Genomic DNA, 18,810 nt, shown 5'->3' with positions numbered 1-18,810 from the left:
CCCACCTATGACTGCATGAAGCTTTGGGGGACATCTAGGTACAAGCCGTAACACACGGTAATTCAGGATACTTTTCCTGCCTATCCTGCCCTTTCCTCCTCCCCGCCAACTGCAGTATTGATGTGGTGGCTCCATCTCTCACCATGAGGACAAGGACTGCTCTGTAAGGAACACGAAGCAGATAGATAGAAAAAGTCAGGTCAGATGACACTGGATCCACGCCATGGTGTGTTGTGTCTCTGCAAAGATTATGCAGTGGAACACAGTCCCCAGAATTCTGGCATTTAGAGGCGGGGCTTTGGGGAGGTCACGGTCAGTCATGAAGGAGATTAGTGCCCACTTACAGCATAGAGTCCTCCTGCAGCACAGAGTCCAAGGGTGAGGGCCTTGGGGAGGCCACAGACTGGTCACCTGTGCTGAATATGGTTATGAAATGAGAAATGAACAGTGCAAAATGAGATGAAAAACATTTGGTATACTCTCAGTGGAAGGTTGAGATGTGTTTTATGCCAAGACATAGTTATAGGAGTGTAAGCAAGCAAAAGCAAGACAAAAATCACCTCCACTACCAGCATGTTAAATAAGCATTGTTAATAGCTGCTCGTACCCATCCAGTTCTTTCTTCTTCTCCTCGTTCCACTCCACCTTTTCTTCTTCCTCCTCTCTCTCCTCTTCCTCTTCCTTCTCCTGCATTTTCATGTAATCTTTGCCCATGTGGACAGAGTTTCTAAAGGGGAATTTATACTTGGGGTATATTAAAGTCTTCTTTCTTATTCCAAATAGGCTTTGAGATCCCTCGAAGGACCGTGACGGTGAGTGGATGGAGAGGGTGGGAAGGGTGGGTCTGCAGGTCCCCAGGACGCTGCTGCTACATCTGCGTATGTGATTCTCGCAGAACAACCAGGCCGAGTCCTGCCCCTGGCTGCTGTGGAGGCCTCTTCTGCTCCTGAGTGTGGAGGCTGCGCCCTCTGCTGGACAATATGGGGATAACAGGCTCTAAGTCGGCCTAGTTCAGTATGTGAGACTGTGTGGGTGACGGTGTGTAAGTCTACGTGTGACTGTGTGCAATTGCACAACTATATGCACACGTGTGTTGGTGCATATATGTGTATAAAAATGTCCATAGAGGCATGTATACGGCTGTCAGCCTAGCTTTGACCGTGGACTGTCTGCCTTTATACCAGTTTCCCAGGTCTTTCTGAAGTTTGTTCAAAGGCAAAGGAATGAACAGGGGATGTTTCTCAGCCAGAAAGACCTCTGACACTGTGAAGAGGAATCCAAGGCCCAGCCGGTGGCTGTGTCTTCAGTCTTTCAGAAGAATAATAATGGAAAACAGAGGCGTGGTGCTGACTGTGTGCCGTGGACAGTTGTGGTAAGACCTTTGCTTATTTTAATTTAGGTAATTTTCACAACAGCCTTGCTATTGCTGTCAGTCTTCGGGTGACAAATCAGGTGCAGAGAGATAAGGAGACTTGACTGAAAACACACACCTGGTCCGCATGTGACCCACGGATCCTCCCATCGAGTCCTTCTCCCAAGCCATGCACAGGCAGTGTTACTGCAAGCTCGGTGTGATGATAAGCAGTTTCCTTTTAAAAAATATAATCTCTAATTTTACACATTAGCAATTGTACTTTGCACTGCTGTGTAGGCTTCACAAAAGACAATGAGATAACTGGTAAGCATAGACCTAGAATAGAAGAAACATTTTTCTTTCACTTCTCTTTTCCCCATTCCAAAGCTGGGTGTAATTTCTCACACACTCATAGAAGTGTTAGTCCTCACGTGCTTGGTTTGTGGAGGTATCCCATTCCTGTGGGACGGTAGCTGGCCAGGACCTCGGAGGGGGATAATTGAGTGGGTATACAGGTGTCCCGGGAAACCATGACACGTTACACAGGACCCTGGCGATAGCATCACCTCATAGCTGTCACCACCCCACGCTGGTGGGGCCAGGGAGGAGCTGTTCCTGGACCTAGAAGGAGAAGCTCTGGCTGAAAAAGGACCTGCAGCGGAAAGACAAGGGCAGAGGAGTGACGTCATTCTCTGTCTTAGACTGTTTTCTGTTGCTAATAATGCTATAGCACAGACTGTTAAATTATAAAGAACAGAGGCTTATGTGGCTCACCATTGTGACGTAAGGTCTTCCTTTGATGGTTCTGCTGCTGGCCGAGTCCCTGGGGGACAGAAGGCATCACCCGTGAGAGATAAGGAGAGTGAGTGTCTAAATCTTCTGGTCCCTCTCCTTCTTACAAAGCTACCAGCGTTCAGTCCTGGGGCTGTCACTCTGATGGTCATATCTAATTCTCTTCACCTCCCCAAAGCATTGCCCATGAATCCTACAGCTGGGGGACGTTTCTACCCTTGTGACACTTTCCGATTGGGATTAGACTCCACCGTGAGTTTTGAAGGTGACAAATCACATTAAAACTAGAGTACCCCCTGCCCTTCTGATGTGTGCATGCCTCGTACTGACCAAACCACCATCCTCTTCTTTGATCTGAGGCGATAGAGGAAGATGGCCAAAGGCCCCTATCTGTTGTAATCCATCGGCTACACCGGGCCAGTGCTGGTCCTGGCCTCTGCAGAGTGTGTGGGGTTTACTCAGTGTGTGTGGAGAATCCACTCAGTTCTCTGCCTGAATGTTCCCCTTGTCCACTGGGTAAGGGAGGACAGAGTTCTGTGTCCCTTGCAGGCTCCTGCAGTAGTCCCCTGCCTTGGCTTTGGAGGAGAGACCTCCTTGTTCTGCACATGAGTGGTCCCTGTGCCCTGAGGTCTCCCCTTCTGGGGCCAGTGGCTGGAAAAGGGGCTTTGGCCAATCCTCAGAGTGGTCACCCCAACAAATTCCGCAAGGGCAGATTGGTACAGACTGTTGTGAGACCTCTGGTGCTTTCTTTGTGCCTTTTCCTCCCAAATGAGCTTACAGATCTCCCGGAACTTCTGCCAAGACACTAGCAACTGCAGCCAGTGGAGCTGCCCAGGTTATGGCTTCTGGGACTGACAGCTCCATGATCTTTGCTGTGGGGACCCTCGCGTGTGGGCAGATATCATCACTGTTGTGAGTCTGCGGTGTGGCTGGTTCTGCTTTCCCTCAGACCTAGAGGGAAATTGCTTCACATCCCCGTTCCCCTCAGCATAACTGAGGAAGGAAGCAAAGCAAGGACCAACAGATGGTTCAGGTCATGCAGCTGCTCCTTCTGGGGCTGGGTCTTCATACCCCTGACATGGCTGAGGGGATGCTTTATATACACAGCCCACTCATCATGTCATTCGGGTTTCTGCTCAAAGATCACCTCTTGGGAGGGGCCTCGCTGGTCACTGTGTCCACAACATCCCCCTCACCCTCCAGAATGTCACATTCTCTTTATTCCTCCTATTACCTCCTTCATCTGACTGGGCCTTATTATCTGCCAGCTGCTCTAGTCAGGTGTGAGCGCAGTGACGGCAGGGAACGTGTGTGTCCTGTTCACCCAGCTCCTATTACCAGGCCAAGGGGTTTCTCGAGGAGGGAACTAGGGGAGAGTATAACCCTGTCTCTCCTTTTTACAAAGGAAGACATGAGGCTCAGAAAGGGCAAGTGACTTGCCCAAAGCCACACAGCCAGTGAGTAACAGAGTTTGAAATTGAACCAGTTTGTTGCTTTCCTGACGCCTAAGGAAGGGCAAGGTGAACCTCCAGGCAGTGGGCAGCCAGCGCACCTGCTCCAGAGAGCGCTCAGGCGGATGCCTGGGAAGTCTCCAGGGTGAAAGAAAGAAAAATGGCTGCCTTTCATGCATCAGCTGCGTGCCCCTTCCTCCACTACGCCGAATCCTTGTTTCTTTTCAAAACTGTGTTATAGTCCTTCTGGTTACAGCAGCTCACAGTGAAAAAACGCCCAGAGATATATAAAAAATTAAAGAGGCTCTTCCTTCCATTCTGCCTCCTTAATTTAACACGATGCGTTGATTCTTAAGGAGTTTTTTAAAAATTCATGTACAAACGCATACACGCATATTGTTGTATTATAAAATGCACAGAAGGGATTTCACATATACTGTATTCTCTCCCTTTGTTTGATGGAATGCTTGCAAATTTCTATGAATCTTTGTGAGGCCCATTTCTCAGGTGCCAAAACAAGCTCACAAATAGATGGTGTCTTGGTTACTTTTCTCTCTTTGCTGAGACAAAATATCCAACACCCAAAATGAAGGAAGGAAAGGTTTATTTAGCTTACAGTTTGTGGAGGTTCAGTCCATACTTGGCTGGCTCGGAGGCAGAAGATAGCAAAGCAACAAGAGCAAAAGGGGGGAATTGCACCAGGCAGCTTCTTTCCCTGCCTTACATTGTAAACAGGCTACCCCCACCTAAGGGGCGTGTAGCTCTCACATAATCTCCATGCCTTCCTCTTCCACAGGCTCAGGATGTATACAAAGTAAGCACCCTGGCTTCCTGCTGAGTCACTTAGCCAAACCGCTAGACTCCCCAAGTTGACCCAATGTATCAACCATAACAGATGGGCAGCAGCCAAAATTGGTCACCCAGATAGTAGCACACACTGCTAGCTGGGTGCAGCTGCTACTCTCATGACCTGGAGTAGAGGTTAAAGGCCCCTGGCAAAAAACATCAGTCTTCCTGCTCCTGAACTTACTTCTCATCCCTACAGGACAGCGCATAAGCCAGGTTTATACAAAACCACTGGGGAGTTTCCCATCTCCTCAGACAAAAAATTCCTGGAACAGGGAACTTTCTCTTAAGGATTCCCCCTTCCACCTTGGTTTCCCCTGCTTCCACCTGATCCAGGAATTAGGAGCCTGCCTTTACCGTGGCTTCAGAGTCTGGCTGGGGCTTGGTCACGGCTAGTGAAAATTCAGCATCTGCTCAAAGGTCCAATATGTTGCCTGATTTTTTTTCCGACACTCACCTTCCCAAGGATAAATGGTATTATCCACTCACTGGTGATCTCAGCACAGTGTCAAAGGAGCAAGAACCCTCTTGCCTTTCTGTGTAGCTCGGTTGCCCTTGAAGGCTCTTCTTCCTCTTTTATGTCCCTGCCCAAAGGCCAACTTATCCTGGAAGCTTTCCCTGAACCCTGGGCCCTCCCTCCAGGCACATCAATTGTCACTGATTTATTTTTTTATCCAACTCTCCACCAGATGTGAACCTTTTGCCACTGGAGTGCTTACTGGCGACCCCCCGTACTCACAGCAGTGCCCAGTACACAGTATTTATGCAGCAAACACACAGCTGCGTGCAAGGTCTGGGAGGTGTAGCTGTGTCTTCCTTTTATTAACTAAAAAAAAGTCCTGAGGATCTGTGAAGTTGAGGGCTCCCAGCCCTGCATCCTTGCAAAACTGAAACCTAGAGATCTTAAATCAAGGCTTCCTAAACTTGATGGACTATCATCCATGCATCACTCACAGGTGTACTGGGATGAAATTCTGAGTTGGGATTTCTGGCTGGAGGTGTGAGCATCTGCATTTCATGTAAACTCTCAGGTGATAATGACGGTGTGGATCTCCGACCACCCTTAAAGTAACTGAGTCTTACAGCTCCAAGTTGCACATTTCTTTCCCCTGGACATGTAACTTTTCCCTGCCTGGCAGGCTTTGTTATCAGGTGCACTGTCATATTTATCTCATTTTCTGTGGTGCTGGGGGAAGTTACTTCACTTCTCTGAATCGCCAGTTCCTTTTCAGCAAAAAGGGCTCACGGAGGTGGTCACTAGGGTTGTTGGATGACTATTCAACAAAATAATAATAAAAAGCATTCATGGAGCTCCTTTACTATTTTATGCATTGTACTTGTTGCAATTTTGTGAGGTGGGTACTCCTCAAATGCCCGCTTAAGGACAAGAAGGAGTGCAGCTTAATCACTAATGCCACATGATGTGAAGCTAGGCTGCCTGCCTTCACCAGCCGTGTGACATTGGGTGAGTCACTTAAGTATCTTTGACACTTATCCCTCATCCATAAAATAGAAGGAGGATCTTAATATGCTTAAAGGGCTCTAACAGAGGGTTAGAGACTATGCAGGCAAATGACGGTGATGGCTAACACGTTGCTTTAGGGGCCTGACTATCCCCCACACATCATAAGGCTGCAGTGAGCTCAGCACCTTCAGCCACTGCGATGGCTCCAGGACGCCACCCGTTTATCAAACTCTACCCTTGCCCTTAACCCTGACATGGATGGACCTCCCTTCGAGTACCGTCTGTCCCAGGAGTGAAGGTGGGGATCAGGGTAAACACCATCTTTACCGACAGCTCTTGCACCAGCCACCAGGATCCCCTCCCTGATTGGGCTGGAGTAATAGTGGAGGAGGCAGGTGGAGGTCTGGGGCCTCCCTTATAGCCTAAGAATGTTGGAAGAACTGTGTCACCTCAGCCTTCCTTTTCAGCAGCCTGACTATGGCTGATATGTCAAGCCATCCTTCACCTGGGACACCCCAGAGGGCAATTCTGGAGAAGATCTAGAAAAAGTCAGGAAGTAGCCCTCAGTCTGTTAGGTGGAGCATTTTGGGTTTGGGTCAAGGAGCTACATGGCGATAAAAGGGCTTCAAGATATTCCTCTGTACACCTGCCACATTACCTGGTATTCCACCGCTGTACATGTCCCTAGATCAATGAGGCGTTATCTCCAGTGGGAACGAGGCATCACGGCAGCAGGAAGACTTTGGCCTTGTGGGTCTGACAGATCTGGGTCCCTTTGAGCTCCGCGACTCGGGCTAGGAGCTTGCCCCCTCTGAGTCTCAGTCTGCTCTTCCGAAAAACACACAGCTTCTCTCCTGCGGATGCCATGAGCCAGTCTCTCCACCTGAGTCCCAGAGTTCTGGCTGAGAAAACTGGAGAGAGGGCGGTGGGAGGCCTTGAACCTGTGATGCGTGTGAGTATGTGTCACAGTGCAAGCAAATTTTATCTCAAGTACCTGGGCCACAGCAGGCATGCTTGAGACGGCAGGTGGCGCTCCAGAAGCAGGCTTTATCAGAGTACCCAGCACACAGTAGAAGCACCTTACCTATAAGGTTTTGCACAGAGGACAGTACTGACTCAGCAGCTGAAGTAGTAACTGCCAGCCTCATCCTTGACCTCCATTTTTTTGGGTGGTCCATATCTTTTGTTTTAATTTTAAAAATAAAAGGAGGAAAACATTAACAGACAACATTTTACAAAATAGCAAAAGAACAGTACAGACAGTACGGAGTTACAAACAAAGTGGTAGGGAATTAACAATGCTTGTTGTATTACATATTGATATCTTCCAAGTGGCTTCTCGTGAAAACAGATATAGACATGCAATGCTGATCAACCAAGGACTGACTCATTGACAGTTTCTTTCAGCAAGGAAGTAGAAGACAGTAGAACAACCATGTTAACTATCCTGCATATACATACATACAAACTTTCTCCTTCTTTCCCTTCTCTTTTCCCACATCCCAGTTGTCCTTTACCTTTGAGTGCTTTCCTATCAATTCACAATGTCTATCATATCTCTTAGTTTAAATTAACTCTTTCAGGTTTTACACTAGTGAAACAATATGGTGCTTGCACATGTATGTTTGATTTATTTCACTTATGAGTATGGTCTCTAGTTGTGACCATTTACCTATAAAAGCCCCGAGTTTATCTTTCTTTACAGCTGAGTAATATTCCATTGTATAAAAGTACCACAATTTTCTTATCCAATCCTCGGTGGATGGACATTTGGGTTGCTTCCACACTTTAGCAATTTGGGTGGTCCATCTCTATGGAGCCACCCTCTGTCCTTCTGTATGGCCCCCTCTGACATCCCACCTTCCAAATGGGAAGGCTGAGCCCAGAAAAACTGGCCTATAAAATATTGGAGCAAGGACTCTACCCAGGGTCCCCGCCTGTGCCCTCCCCTGCCTGGACACTGTCACCCAGACAGTGAGGGACTGAATGGGCCCCTCTCAGTCTTACTCCTTTCCTCCTTCACAGCCAGCAAAGCCCAGCTTCCAGATGTGCTCCTCCAGCTGGGGTCTTTATCTCTGGACTGTGACCCTGGTAATGCTCGGAGGTGGGGCTGGAATGTTATTGCTACTCCTAAAAATCATGTCTCAACCAGAGACACAGGTTATAGGCATGACTTGAACTCATACCAGGTTGTACAACTGCTTGGTCAGAGACTTCCATCCCTTTGAAGAATGAAGATGGAGTAAAAGGTACCTGGAAAGTGTGGCCTCTCCAGGACCTGTCATCGTGACACCTGCAAAACAATAACTCAACAAAGAGAAAGAGAAGAAGAGCTCTGGAGATCAAGAAAGAGATGGCAGGAAAACTAGAAATCACAGAGAAAATGGAAAAATTGAATCCGGCACAAATGAAATGGTCTGAAATGCTAACCCCAGCTCCTGGGGAGGGGGTCTTTGTCTCCACAAATACATGGTCATCCCAGAGAGGGTTGGTAGCTCCAGTGATAAAAAATGGACCAGCAGTAATAGTCCAAGAAATGCCCATGATTATTGGAAGCTGCAAATACATGATACATGGCAGGTTAGCATTGGAGAAAAAAAATCCACTGCAGTGCCCGATATTTGGGAATGATGTACTGGGTTAATCTCCTTTTGAGAAGGACATCATTGTTTAAGACCCAACTACCCCAGGAATCAGAAATCACAGAACAACCACACTTGAGGGTTTCTGGGGTCAACTTACCGCAGTGACAGAATGAAGAATGGCCAAAGACAGTTGCAGAAAGGGGTTGGTTTAGTAACAGGCTCTCTGAGAAGCGTAGGCAGTGGTGAGCTCAGACTATTCTATTTTTAAGGGTGATATAGTCATAGCTCTCTCTCTCTCTCTTTTTTTTTTTTTTTTTTTGGTACCAGGAGTAGAACTCATGACCTCACACTTGCCAGGCAGGTGCTGTGCTGCTGAGCTGTATCCCTGGCACCTTTCATTGATTCTTAAGTCTTTGACTACTATTATAGCTGATTTCTATTGTTAATGGTGGCATAGTTGTTGTTTTCAATTGGTTTTACTGTATCTGGGTTGTCTTTGTGTCATCAATATTGCTATGATTCTGTTTTCCTGATCACTGAGTGGCACTTGAACTCAAGCCCTCAAAATAAGGTTGGATACTTAGAAGACTCTGAGTAGGTTGAAGAGGGGTATAAATGCCAAAACCAAACCCAAGGATACATCACTGAAAAGAAATTCTGTCAAAGCAGGTCCTGCTAGCTTGGTGGACATGTTACCAAACACGATTTCTTGTACATGCCTGAGTGCCCTATCCCTCTCCTGGGATGCGACCTCCTTTTCAGGTTGGGAGCAGCTATTTCTTTCACTCCAAACCAGCCAGGCTCCCTCACACTCGGGTGCACTGTCCCAGACTTGATATTGACTCTGACTATACCCCAAGAGGAAAAATGGCACCTACGTCAGCCTGAAACACCTGATAATCATAACCCTGAAGTTTCAAGACATTTGTTTCCAAAAGTATGGGCAAAGGACTCACCCCAGGGCTTGCTAATCACACCCCTTTGGTGATCGAGCTCTGCCCCAGTGCAACCCCCCACTGCTGTTAAGCAGTATTCCATGTCACAAGAGGTTCAGCTTGGCATCCAGCCCCATATCTCTTGCTTGAGATGGTTTGGAGTCCTGATGGACTGTCAGTCACCTTGGAACACTCCTCCCAGTGACAAAGCCCAGGGGGACCACCAGCTAGTGCACGAACTCTGCGCCATCAACTCAGCCACCACAACTCTGCCCTTGACAGTTCCCAGCTCTTATACCCCCTGGATCTGTTTTCCCGATGTTGCTTGCTTCATCTGTCTGGATTTAGAAGACGCTTTCTTCTGCCTGTGGTCCCACCCATCAGCCAACCCGTATTCATCTTTGAATGCGAGGACCCAGAGATGGGATGAAAAAGCCAACTTATCCGGACTCATTTAACTCCCCCACGACTTGGGGGGAAACACTAGCTGCTGACCTGGCCCAGTTCCCACATGCAGATTTTAATTGCACTCTCACGCAGTATGTCGACGATATTATGATTTGCAGTTCAAGTAAATCAGACCGCTGGAAGGGAACACAGGCCCTTCTGGCCCACCTACTGGCCACAGGCTCTAAAGTCTCCTGGAATAAGGCTCCAATAGGTAGACGGAAAGTGCGTTACTTGGGGTTTGACTTAGAAAAAGGACTCAGGTGCCTGGGCCCACAGAGAAAAGAAGTCTTTTGCTCCATTCCAAGGCCTGAAAATAAGAGACAGCTGAGAGAATTCCAGGGCACTTCAGGTTTCTGTTGAATTTGGATACCAGCGTTCGCTGAGAAGGCTAAGCCTCTATATGACATGCTGACAGGAAAAGAAAAGGAAAGAGAACTGTTAAATTGAACTTCAGAGCAAACTGAATCCTTCTAGACCATGAAACAAGCACTATCAAGAGCCCCAGCGCTAGGTATTCCTGATGTGACGAGGCCTTCTGACCTGTTTGTTGAAGAATGAAGATAGGTAGCACTGGGGATGCTGACCCAAAAGACTGGCCCTTGGGAGAGGCCCATCACATATTTTTCAAAGAACCTAGACTCTGTGACTAAGGCTGGCTTCCGCCCTGCCTGAGAGCACTGGCAGCAACCATCCTTCTGATCAAAGAAGCAGACAAGTTGACCCTAGGGAAAAGTCTGACAGTTCGAGTCCCACATGCTGTTCTGGAGTTGTTAAATAGTTGGGGTCACCACTGGCTTTCAAATAGCCGTGTTACTCAGTATCAGAGACTGCTTTGTGAAAAATCTCTGACTTACTTTTCAATTGACTAAACCTCTGAACCTAGGTACCTTCTTGTCCACTGAGTTACTCCGCTACCCCACGACCATGACCGTCTAGCTTTTACTGATGAGTTTTTTGCTAGCCGGCCAGATCTACAGAGATAGCCCTGTCTGTTGCTGAGTACATCCCGTTTATTGCTGGAAGAAGCTCAGTCAAGCATGGGAAATGTCAGGCTGGATATACAGTTGTTACTACAGAGGAAGTGCTCCCAGCTGGATCTCTTCCACACAACTGGGCTGTTCAGCAAGCTGAATTATGGGCTTTAATACAAGCTGTTTTGGCGGGGAGGGGTTACCAGGAATCAAGCTCAGGACCTCACGCTTGCCGGGCAGGTGCTGTGCCACTGAGCTAAATCCCCAGCCCCAGTGCAAGCTCTGGGCAAAAGGAGAGAAAGTGAACATTTATACTGATTTGAGGTATGCTTTTGCCACTGTTCATGTCTACAGACTGCTACACAAGGAATGTGGACTTCTCACAGTGGAAGGAAAACAAAATAAAAACACGGATGAAATCTCTCAACTCCTGACTCTAATTTGGAAGAGCTGAGCCCTCATCTGGGCCTAAACCCCTGCCAGCTGGCAAGGTGTCAGAAATTCAGCCATGGGTCCATCACTCTCAGGTCAAAAGCCTCACCTGGATGACTGCTGGGAAGTCTATCTGGACAAGGCAACTCCCCTGAGAACAACGCTGAAAAAACAACACACTCCAAGCCTTGCTCCCGTCACTCTGGATGCTGACAGGTCAACGTATGGCTGAAGCTTGGAGACAACGTTCACAGGACTCCAAGGGTGACTGTTTACCCCAGTCCCTCCCATATGTGCTTGGTATTGTGCTATCCAGCGTGGTTCATGCTCCCTATCCCCTTACTGGTTGTAACCTTTGCCTTGTCCTTGGGGACAGTCGCCCCAGAAGAGTGGCAGATAACCAGTACGGCTCTTTTCCTTATTCCATACAAGGTTTTGTTGATCAGACTTGCTGTTTTTAACTGTCTTCCTTGGTTAAAAAAGCTGAGGGCGATCAGTCATAACTAGGAAATGTTTGGCTTTTTTTTTTTGGTTTTTCTCCAGAACAGGGAACCGAACTCATGACCTTGCGCTTGCCAGGGAGGCACTTTTGCCGCTGAGCTAAATCCCCAGCCCGGAAATGTTTGTTGTTACTAATGCACCTGCATTTAATGCTGGTGTTTGGACTTTGGCTTGTTCAGTTTAACCAAGGGAAATCAAATAGACCCAACCCAAGCCCCTCTTGAGTTTCTCCTGGTGAAGACTGATAAAAATGAAATAAAAGAGGCAGCCCTAATTCCCCCAGACATAGAACATATACTACAGTCTGTTCATAATGTCCTGAACACCAGCTTCCCAGATTGTTGGCTTTGTCTTAACTCTGTATCTCCTTTTTCCTATGGAGTTCCTACATATGTGCTTTCTCAAAGAAGCTCACAAAATGTGACCTGTTTTGGCTTCTCTACCTGTTTATGGAAATGTAACTTGTGTCCTCCTACCAGGTACCTCTGTCTCATCCCCATGCACTTGAGTCATCTGCCACCCTAGTGGGAGGCTGACTGCCCTGAATAATACCCACATCTTTTGTCCTAATGGGGTAAAAACATGCCTGGACAGTACTCAAAAAGGTGCCTGTGCCCCCGTTTTACCACAAGTACAAGCCTATAAAAAAAGTGTCCTGGCCCTGATGGCCTCTCACAGGTATAAGAGGACCATCCAGGTAATTCCAGTCCTGGTTGGGATGAGCCTAGCCGGTTTGGTCTGGCTGGGAACAACTGCTCTCATCACTGGGGAAGTGGAACTAAATCAATTAGCTGAGGCCACTGACCAGGAACTCCAAGGTTTGCATAATACAGTGTCATTCTTATAGGACCAAATAGCCTCTCTGCTGAAGTTGTCTTCCAAAATTGGAGAGGTTTAGATTTAGTTTTTCTATAACAAGGAGGAGTTTGTAATGCTGTACAACAAAAAATCTCCTGCTGTTTCTATGCTAATAAATCTGGAGATTAGATAACTGGGCCAAAGAATGATATCAGAGGCCCGGATGTATCCAAGTTCTATCTGACTTGAGCTAGGGTCCCTTTTGGAGCCCCTGAGAGCCTTTATGTTAAGTCTCCTGATAGGGCCCTGGCTGATTAACTGGATTACTTGCTTTGTTTCCAAATGGCTCAACAATGTAAGTTTCCAAGTGGCCCTAAGAGCGACTCCTTTTTACGCAGTTTTAGATATAAGTAACACTGAAGAAGATTTTTCTGAGTGACTACAAGAGGGGAAAATAAAAGGGAAAAACTTCACAAGGAAAACTTGTTCTTTTTAAAACTTTGTTCTCTTTGAAGCTGCCTAGCTCTGTACTGCTTCATGGCTCTGTAATTGCTTTCTTGACCCCTGTAACTGCGAGAGTGTAACTGAACATATGGGATGCCTGATTGTAACTAACAATCATTAATCTAGCCCCATAACTGATGATCTCACCCTGCTAGCTAATTAGAAGAACGGCTAGGCTGTCCTGTCCCACCTTACTAACCCCTGCTTGTCACTTGGCTTTTGTTGAAAGTTATTCCAGCCGGGACCACCAGTGTAAAATAAAGCTGTTCCTTGCTTCCTGACTTCCTTGGGTGTCATTCCTTTCCTGGACTCAGTTTTGCCACAACAGAATCAAATGGCAGTGGAACCACAGCATAACAAAAGCTATGGAACACAAAGAAAGTAGACCTAAGAGGAAAGTTTATAGCTGTGATGTACACATTAAAAGAATAGAGCAATCCCAAATAAATAACCTGATGATGCATTGCAAGGTCCTAGAAAGACAAGGGCAACCCAAACCTGATACTAGCAGAAAGCAAGAAATTATAAAGATCAGAATAAAAATGAATGAAATTGAGACTAAAAAAGGCAATACAGATAATCAATGGATCAGAGTAGGTTATTTGAAAAGACAACCAAAATTGATAAACCCATAGCCAAACTTATCAAAAGAAAAAAAAAAAAGCCCACATTCCTACAACTAGCAATGAAAATGGTGAAGTTACAATGGACACCACAAAAATCTAGAGGACTGTAAGAAATTATTTTTAAAACTTATATTTCAATAAATTGGCAAGCTTAGGAGAAATGGAAAAATTTTTTAGATAAATATGAATTATCAAACTTAAACCAAGTAAAACCCAAAATGTACAATAGAGGACAGAAAAGGGAAAGAAATTTCTCAAAGGAGGGAATAACTGGGATGAGGGAAAGAAGAAAAAAGAAAGAAGGAAGGCAAAATATAAATATATATATGAATAGTTGCGATAACTGTATTGCTGATGTCTGATGGTATATTGAATGGAATAGTTAATGCTTAAAATTTTTTATGTTCTGATCAATTTTGCAGGCTTGTTTCTGGTAATCTGGGCAGCTGATTTGAAGGTAGCAATATGCCATGGAACTACCATGGTGAATTCCTACCATCTTGTCTGGTGAAACTCTGTATTATCTCTAATGTTTTATTTAATAATTATTTTCTTATTCTCTTTAATGGTTTGAACAATCTTCCATTCTTACATCTGGTAATCTGAGCAGTGTAGTTGAGGATAGCGATATGTAATATAACAACCATTGTTAATTCATATTATTTTGTCTTGAAACCTTGTATCACTTTAAATGTTCTTGCTTTGGTTTGTTTATGTTTGTGATACTGGTATGCTGCTATTGTTCTATGTTTTGTTTGCTTGTGTCTCATTTACTGCTCTCTTTAAAATAAAAAAATTAAAAATTAAAAAAAGAAAAAAATTGAACCAAGAAGATATAAAAACCCTGAATAGACAAAGGACAGTCAAGAAAGAAATAGAGACAGTAGTAAAAACCCTACCAACTAAGAAAATCCTGGGACCTGACAGATTCACTGCTGGAGTCTACGATCTTCAGAGAAGATCTAATGAGAATACTCCTCAAACTCTCCCATGAAACTGAAAGAGAAGAAGCAATGCTAAACTCATTCCTGGAAGCAAGCATTTCTCTGATACCAAACCCCAACAAGGACTTAGCCAAAAAAGAAAACTCTAGGCCATTCTTAATAATGCACTTAGAGCCAAAAATTCCCAAAAAGATCCTGGCAAAAAATTCAACCAATTATTGAAAAGATCATGTACTATGGCCAAGTTAGCTTCATCCCAGGGATGCAAGAATGATGTAAATCAATAAACATAATACAGAACATAGGGGCTGGGGATTTAGCTCAGCGGCAAAAGCGCCTGCCTGGCAAGCGCAAGGTCGTGAGTTTGGTTCCTGGTACCAGAGAAAAAACAAAAAAAAAAAAAAAAATACAGTACATAAACAGAAGCAAGGACAAAAATTACATGTTATTTCAGTAGATGCAGAATGGCCTTTGACAAAGTCTGACACTCATTTGTGCTAAAAACTTGGATAGAAATAGGTATAGAAGGACCTTACCTCAAACTGAAAAAAAGCCATTTATGACAAAACCATTGTCAGCATTATACCAAATAGGGGAAAACCAAAAACATGTCTTCCAAAATCAGGAACAAGAAAATGGTGTCCACTCCCACCACTCCTGTTCAATATACCCTGAAATTTTAGCTAGAGCAATCAGGCAAGAGAAAGAAATAAAATGGATAGGTGTAGGAAATGAAGAAGTCAAATTATTGTTATTTGCAAATGACATGATCATTTACATAGAAAACCTGACAGCTGTACCAGAAGGCTCTTAGATCTAACAAATTCAGCAAAATATCAGGATACAAAATTGGTACACCAAAATCAACAGCATTCTAGCACACAAATAATCCACTGAGAAAGAAATCAAGGAAGCAATTACAATCACAGCAGCTTTAAAAAGTACCTAGAAACTCACCTAACAAAAGTATTAAAAGACCCCCTTAATAGAAACTAGCATACTCTCAAAAACCAGATTGAAGAAGACATCAGAAAATGGAAAGACATCCCGTGTTCCTGGATAGGCAGAAATAATATTATAAAAATGTTCGTAATACTAAAAATGATACATAGCTTTAATGCAATCCCAATCACAATACCAGCAAAATTCTTTATCACACTAAAAAAAAAAAATCCTGAAAATCATATAGAACCAGAAGAGACCCAGAATAACAAAAACAATCCCAGCCAACAAGAACAAATCAGTATCACAATCCCAGACTTCAAGTTATATTACAAAGCTACAGCTGTACCAGAAGGCTTTTAGATTCTTGGGTTAAAAAAAGAGAGAGAGACAGCATGGTACTAGCACAAGTAAGACATGTTGATCAGTGGAACAAAACTGAGGATGCAGTAGCATCTCTAGGCTCATTCGGCCATCTGATCTTTGACAAGGGGGCCAAAAACATGTGCTGGAGGAAAGATGGACTCTAACAAATGGTGCTGGGAAACTGATTATCTACATCTGAAGAATAAATCTAGATCCATGTCTCTCACCCTGTACTAAAACTGAATCAAAATGGATGAAAGGCCTAGATATAAAAATAGAAATACTAAATCTATTAGAGGACAGGATAGGTAAAACTCTAGAAGACATAGGAATAGAAAAAGAACCCCAACTGAACAAGAAATAACACCAACAATCAATATGTAGGACTATATCAGATTAAAAAGCATATTTCAAATTAGCACAGCAAAAGAAAAAAATAAAGAGACAAACTATGCAATGGAAGACACTTGCCAGCTACTTCTCAAACAGAGGATTAGCACTTACAATACATAAATAACTAAAAAATTAGATGCCCCTATAAAAGACCCAGTCAAAAATGGGCAATTGAAATGAATAGATATTTCTTAAAATAAGAACTGCAGGCACCTCTCTGACCAGCGTGCAAGGCAGGCAGAGCCCCAGTCAAATTCTGGGGCCTCAGTGGCCACTCCCTGCACCCCTACTATGCCTGCAGGGATGAACCCTGGACATCTTCAGGAGCCCAGTGAGCCACCCCATGCCTCCCCAGCCAGCATGCGAGGCAGGCAGAGCCCCAGACAACTTCTGGGGCCTCAGTGGTCACTCCCAGCACGACCTACACCCCTGCAGGAGTGGAGCTGAAACTCAGAGTCAGCGGACTCAGAGACTCCACCCTTTCCCCTCCCCTGCTGGTGTGGGAACAGGGCTGAGTCATGGGCAATGTCTGAAGCCTCAGTGACCATGACCTGCACCCCCAACACCCTTGTGGAAGCCAGGATGAATTCTGGACAGCTTCAGGAACTCCAGTGAGCCTCCCCCACCCTTCCCCGCCAGTCTGGGAGCCAACTGAATGCAAGAAAGTTTTGGGAGCATCTGGGACCCCACCTTGACACTACACACCAGCACAGGAGCCACGCTGAGCACTGGGGATCTTCGCATCCTTGCCTTGTCACTCCCACACCATTGCGGGAGTGAGGCTGAGCTCCAGGGAACCTCTGGGTCTTCAAAAATGACAAAATGGAGGAGCAAAATGCAATCTGAGACCTCTACCCCACCCAGAACAAGTCCAGGAGACATCAACAAAGGAGAGCCTGGAAGTCACACACCTGCAATTTCTGAAATGATAGCAGCTGAAGTAAAGAAACTACTCCATCAGGCCACAGACAGCTAAGTGAAGCATATAGAACTCCAGTTAAATATAACCAAAATAAATCTACACCCAGACATATAGTAATCAAGATCCCAGAGACTCAACAAAAGATCAGAATATTAAAAACTGTTAGAGAAAAGAAACAGATCACCTATAAAGGAAAGTCCGTCAGAATCATGGCAGATTTCTCAACACAAACCATCAAGTCCAGAAGAGCTTGGAGTGAAGTATTTCAGGTACTGAAAGAAAACAACTTCCAACCCAGATTGATGTACCCTGCAAATCTATCCTTCAAATTTAATGGAGAAATAAAATGTTTCCACGATAAAGAACAACTGAAGAAATTCATGAGCACCAAACCAATTCTACAAAGAGTACTAAAAGATATTCTAGAAAAAGGTAAAAAGACCACTACTTCAAGGACAATAACAGAAAGGAACCACAGAGCAGAGCAAGCAATTAAACAGAGGGGAAAAGGGGAAGCAACAGCAGGAAAATAACAGGACAAAGATAAGTCAATACATATCAGTTATAACCATCAATGTAAGCAGTCTCAATACATCCATCAAAAGAAGCAGATTGGCAGAGTGGATCAAGAAACAAAGTTCAGCTATATGCTGTGTACAAGAAATACATTTAACTCAAAAGGAAATTCATAGACTGAAAGTTAAAGGATGGAAAACAATACTCCACGTGACAGGAACCCAGAAAAAAGCAGGTGTAGCTATTCTGTTTGCAGACAACATGAACTTCAAACCAAGAACAATTAAAAGAGATAAGGAAGGTCACTACATACTTGTGAGGGGAAAACTTCAAAAGGAAGAGATAACAATCATAAACATCTATGTACCAAATACAAGAGCACCCAACTATATAAGACAAATTTTAACAGACATGAAAAATGAAATAAGCAGCAACACAATCATAATAGGGGACTTTAACACACCATTGTCACAAACAGATAGATCAACTAGACAAAAAATCAGCAAAGAAATAACAGAACATAACCAAACTTGTGAACAAATGGACTTAGTAGACCTTTACAGACTGTTCCATCCAACAGCATCAGAATACACATTCTTCTCAGCTGCACATGGGATGCTCTCTAAAATAGACCATATGCTAGTACATAGAATGTGCTTAAGTAAATGTAAAGGAATTGAAATTATCCCAGGCACACTACTGGACCACAGTGCAATGAAATTGGAAATTAATGACAAAAGAAATCACAAAAACTCCATAAACACATGGAAATTAAATAATACCCTCTTGAACAACCAATGGATCACAGATTAAATAAAAGTAGAAATTAAACACTATTTACCATCAAACAAAAATGTAGATACAACTTACAGTAACCTGTGGGATGCAATGAAAGCATTCCTCAGAGGGAAATTTATAGCAGTGAATTCCCATCTCAGGAAAACAGAATGAGCACATATAAACAATCTTATACTGCATCCCAAGCTTATAGAAAAAGAAGAGCAAGTCAAACTCAAA

At 44.5% G+C, this 18,810-nt stretch overlaps 1 long non-coding RNA gene across 1 annotated transcript; it reads right to left on the bottom strand.

Moving 5' to 3' along the window:
- LOC102003152 lies at positions 1–4,246 on the bottom strand. Its single transcript, XR_264168.2, has 3 exons — positions 4,214–4,246; positions 2,129–2,177; positions 1–2,006 (listed from the first exon to the last, which is right to left on the bottom strand). It is a non-coding gene; the product is annotated as an uncharacterized LOC102003152 (long non-coding RNA).
- Positions 4,247–18,810: the final 14,564 nt, after the last annotated feature.

The sequence above is a fragment of the Chinchilla lanigera genome, unplaced genomic scaffold (assembly GCF_000276665.1).
Source record: "Chinchilla lanigera isolate Chin_1 unplaced genomic scaffold, ChiLan1.0 scaffold00094, whole genome shotgun sequence".
In the NCBI taxonomy this organism is placed as follows: domain Eukaryota; kingdom Metazoa; phylum Chordata; class Mammalia; order Rodentia; family Chinchillidae; genus Chinchilla; species Chinchilla lanigera.
Note: the sequence above shows the minus strand (reverse complement) of the source record. Positions and strands in the feature narration are given on the sequence as shown.